Here is a 5,253-nt window from a genome sequence, read left to right on the forward strand (position 1 = left end):
CTAGTTCTAAAATCAAACCAATCAAGGAACATAAAACCATATAAAATACCTATAACACATAAAACTATATAATTATATAAAACACCCAATAACTAATATACTTAGTCACCCGCAGGAGACAATTAACACCCATCTAGAGCAGCAACTCACAGAAAAGAAAATGAATCAATGGGTCACCGGCAACTGAATAAGTAAGCCGTCATTCAAATTGGGTTTTGTCTTAAAATTGTATAAAGACTCCAAGATTCTCAGTTGGCTGACACGACTATGTCTGCCTGCAAATTTTAAATTTTCCTTGGAAATGGCATGACCAGATTTAAACTAATGGTCATAAATAACCGAAATTGGTTTCTTATGTAAAGGCATATCAGTTCAATCCGATCTCCCCATGTGCTCCGAAATCCTACACTAAAGCTGTCTAGTTACTCTATTGAGTAAATGCTACTTGAATTCAAGGAAGGCAGATTTTTTTTTTTTTTCAACATTAGATTTAAAGTCTGGATACCATCCCTTTAATGACAACAGTAAGGAGATAATAGCCTTTATACCAAATGATCAATTGTTCATGTATAAGTATCTTCCTTTCAGGCTGAAGGATGCTCATGTCAATTTTTCTCGTGTGATGATGTATGTACTAGTTTCAATATTAGGGCACAGTGCCTTTGTCTATTTGGAGAACATAATTGTAATCGGGCTATGGCCGATGAGCATCAAACCAAATATTATATAAGTGTTAGAAGCCTTGACACCTAAGGAAATGAAGATATATTTATACAATTGTAAATTCTTTTAATAAGAAGTAGAATTATTGGGCATAAAGTAACACCCTAAGGCCCTAGGCCTTGTGCATATAAAGTAGCAGCAATTATAGAATTTCTATAGTAAAAAAAAAAAAAAAAAAAAAAAAACACTAAGGAAGTGGCCAGCATTCTCGGGCTTGCAGGGATTACCGGAAGTTTATACAGAACTTTAGTCACATAGTGCAACCACTGGATTCAATGCGGAAGCTGCCCAAATTTCAGTTGGGAGAGAGGGAGAAAGCTGCTCTCCAAACATTTAAGAATATTGATGATGAAGTAAATAAGAGGTCAATTTATTTCACTCCATGTACTTTAAAGGGACCAGAGGTTAGGCACAGTTTCTTTGATAGAAAGACATTGGCAATTCTATGGACGATGGGGAGACATCATTACTCATAGCATAAATTCAAAATGCAAACTAATCAATGATCATTGCAGGATTTGTTAAAAAAATGGGAGATAAGCACTTGATAAACTCTGTGGATCAAGAGGCTGTTAGAGTTTGATATTTTGAATTAAGACCATATCACAAGGAAATCAAATATAGTAGCCACTATTTTCTCCAGTAACGCCATTACGGCAGTAACAACTGGAACTTTAAATCGGAAGTAACACCAACGAAAAGTTTCAGGTTCAAAAACACTTGTGGGTGAAGGACATAGAAAACAAGAAGATCTAGGCGACTCCAGGGAGAGACGGCGAGCAAGAATTTCCGTAGACTGCTAGCGATTGGGGTAACATTGGAGGAACCCACCCCGAATGCCCCGTGGATGTGTGGGGTTGATTTGTGTAGCTGGAGTTTGGGTGAGCTTATTGTGGGACAGAAGTCCAAAGCTTGGATTAAACAGGTTAAGGCCTGCGTTGGTGATGCGAGTAAAAAGTCCCCGTATTTTTTTGCGCATTGAGTCCCAGAACCAACAGCTGAAGAATATTTGAAATTATTATGTTGGGGACAGTCCTTACCATTGGTTGGAAATGTGGCCATGGGTTGGAGTTTGCCATAAAAATGGTCTATAATACCTCCATCAGAGATAGCCTGTTTATTCATAGTTTTTCGGTAGGACCCTGTACTCCCATATACTGTTGTCATGGATCCCCACACCATGCCATTATACATATGTACCTAGTTAGAGAAGATGATTTGTTGTGGCATTACCTGGTTACCTGAGAGAAAAGAATGGGGAGCCATGATTCCGGCACGAGAATGCACGGACGAACACGGGCCATGAAATAAAGGCATTCCCCACAGAGCAAATGAGAAGGTCATAAAAATCTGGATTATTTTATGTATATCTCATTTTGATGTATGTTATAAAAAGATATATTAGATATTGTTTTGATTTACTTCCTAAGTATATCAAGGGTAAATATATTTTTATATTATTGTGCTTTCTTTTGCTTTCACGTTTATTTTTTGATGCATCTAAATTCTATTACATGTATATTGAGACCAATTTTGATTTTGCAACAAAAATAATTTTAGGTTTCTTTTAATATTCTTTATTCGATTTTGCTCTTTACTGTGTGTTATGTGTGTTGGAAATGTTCATCTTATGTTCTTAATGTAATATATAGCCGGGAGATATGAATATTTTAATGCGTTCAAGAAACTAACGGTAAAACATATGATTACTATTTTGCTCTTTTTCCATTCTCTTATGAGGATGTATGTAAACCGGAATTTGGGGTTTCTGTATGATCTATTGTAGGAGTGAGATACGTCTATTTGTAACTGGTAATTGTAACAAGCAAACCGGCTCCATCATCTTGATATTAACTTGTGCCTGCAACCGACGAGGATGGTATTGAAACGGTAATGTACAGGTTGAAATTAGCAGAGAAAGATAAGAGAGAAAGTGGAAGAAAAACTTTAGAAAAATAGATCAAAATAAGAAAAATATAGATAAATAAGAAAATAAAAGTATTGTGAAATTTGCAGCATGCCGAACTTGCTGCGGAGGGGGAAGGGGTGAGTGATGAACCGATCGTGGGGTTATGTAGCTGCCGTATTTAAGTGCTAACTGTCTTTTTTCCTTTGTGACAAAAAAATAAAGGTTACGGTGTCGTTTGGCACCAACAAAAAGTTCGTTATAGGTCAGCGTGGATATAGGCGTCACTAAATACCTTCCCGATTGGTTCTTGAAAAACTACCAGGCCGAACAAGCAATCACGATTGCCCATAACAATGCTGTTGAGATGGACCCTTGAGTTGGATGACTCAGGGGAAGTTAGTCTTGTCCGAAGGCCCATAAGAAATAGTTCGAGGGGCCCCGAGGTGCCATAAATTTGTCCCTCTAAGAGTACCATTTTTTCCGAGGGCATTTTCTTAGTTACGTAACATAAATTTGAATGAGGGCCACCTTTTAACTCATATAAATATAGTGTGCGTAAAAGGATCTTCTTTGGTAGCATTTTTGCATGAAATTCTCCTCCATTCGTGTTTTCCTAACTTGATCGAAAGCCAGTACGATATAGACCTGGTTATACATAAAAGTATTTCTCCAAAAGTGTTTAGGCCATTGCTCATTATTTTGAATATATTATTATTATTATTATTATTATTATTATTATTATTATTACTTTCTATGCTTCAACCCTAGTTGGAAAAGCAGGATGCTATAATTATGCCTAGGGGCTCCAACAGGGAAAATAGCCCAGAGAGAAAAAGAAACAGGAAAATTGAATTCTTTTAAGAACAGTAAAAACTTGAACAAAACCTAAGAACAGTCATAAGATAGAATATTTTGCCCGAGAGTACCCTCAAGCAAGAGAACCCTAACCCTAGATAGTGGAAAACCATGGTACAGAGGCTATGGCACTACCCAAGACTAGATAACAATGGTTTGATTTCTGAGTGTTCATCTCCTAGAAGTTCGGCTTACTATACCTAAAGAGTCTCTTCTACCCTTACCGCGAGAACAGTGGCCACTGAAAAATTACAGTGGAGTAGTTAACCCCTTGAGAGAAGAATTGTTTGGTAATCTTGGTGTTGTCAGGTGTATGACGACAGAGGAGAATATGTAAAGAATAGGCCAGACTATTCGGTCGATGTGTAGGCAAAGGGAAATGAACCCTAACCAAAGAAAATGATCCAATATAGCGCTGTCTGGCCAGTCAAATGACCCCTTAACTCTCTAGCGGCATTATCTCAACGAGTGGCTGGTGCCCTTCCCAACCTAGGTTCATGTCATGATTAAAATTAGCTAATTCTATTTCCCTAATCTATGAATAATGTCTTTTTTTTATACTTCTCCTAATCCCTTTCCTTCCATTACTTATATTGGGGGTATTACCTACAGTGAGCCTTACATGTCACGCTGTAAGTGGTACTTCGGTTATTTGTATAGTCACCTTCGACTCTTCGCTTAAATATCCCCTTCTCATAACTTCTCAAGTCTTTCCCGCTAAGCCATCAATCTCAATTTGTTTTGTCTTTTCCACTTTTCCCTTTCCCCTAAGAACATCTTGGAAACTATTTTGAGAATCAAGAAATGTAACAGAGTGGCGTTTCCTGCCTTTGTATTGATTGAATAAAGTCATTCGTCTATTTTAAAGAGTTAAATCTCCTCTCTGCCGCTCCCAATTTCACTTTGAAAATTAGCAAATCTTATAGTATATAATTTCCTGACTGTTGAAATTATTTAAAAAGAAATAGTAAAAAGGAAACAAGTTCTAATATTTCTAAAATTAACTGTCTAAAAAATTATTGCAAATTGATGAGTATCTGGCTGTAAATAAATCTTCTTACCACCGTTATCCCTTTCATAAGTGGTTGGTTGACTGATGCGCCCTTTCCAATGACTTATAAAAAAGGCCTTTTCTTCCACCAAACCTCTTCTCTCCACATCATCCTTCCCCTTAAGTTGTCATCTTTGTTACTCTCTTTCACAATCAGCACCTTACCTGGTAATAAACTATGAGAGAATAAATTTCGTTGGAAGACTCTGTTTTGGATAGCTATTCAGGTGCTACAAAAGTTTTTGAGTACAGGATACCATGGCGCAAAGATGTCTGTGACTGCACTTTTGCCACCAACTAATTACCTAAGCTCCAGTGTGTTTGATTACTTTTTGCTCTTGGTTTGGAGAGAGGGATTGATCAGTACAAGATTACAACACAGAATTAGATTTGACTAACTTTTGAAATGCAACACTTTTCCCTAAACCACAGATTCGTGATTTATTATATCATGCAGTAAAAGCATGGATGAAAAGCAGCTGAGAGCATAGATTATTTCCTAGGACTTACTTAAGACTGTTGATGTGATACACGGTTGGGGCAGTTAATTTTTCCGACCTGAAATAAAGGTCCCTGATATCAGTCTGTGCATAATGAATGGTCGGAATTAAGAGGTGTGTAAGTTCTCCAATAAATGTAGTAATATCGATTTGTGATGCATCAACTCCCCCCTTAGTAATATCTATGTCAGCATTACAGTGTGAGTTGATGAGAA

Source organism: Palaemon carinicauda, chromosome 13 (genome assembly GCF_036898095.1).
Source record: "Palaemon carinicauda isolate YSFRI2023 chromosome 13, ASM3689809v2, whole genome shotgun sequence".
Lineage (NCBI taxonomy): Eukaryota > Metazoa > Arthropoda > Malacostraca > Decapoda > Palaemonidae > Palaemon > Palaemon carinicauda.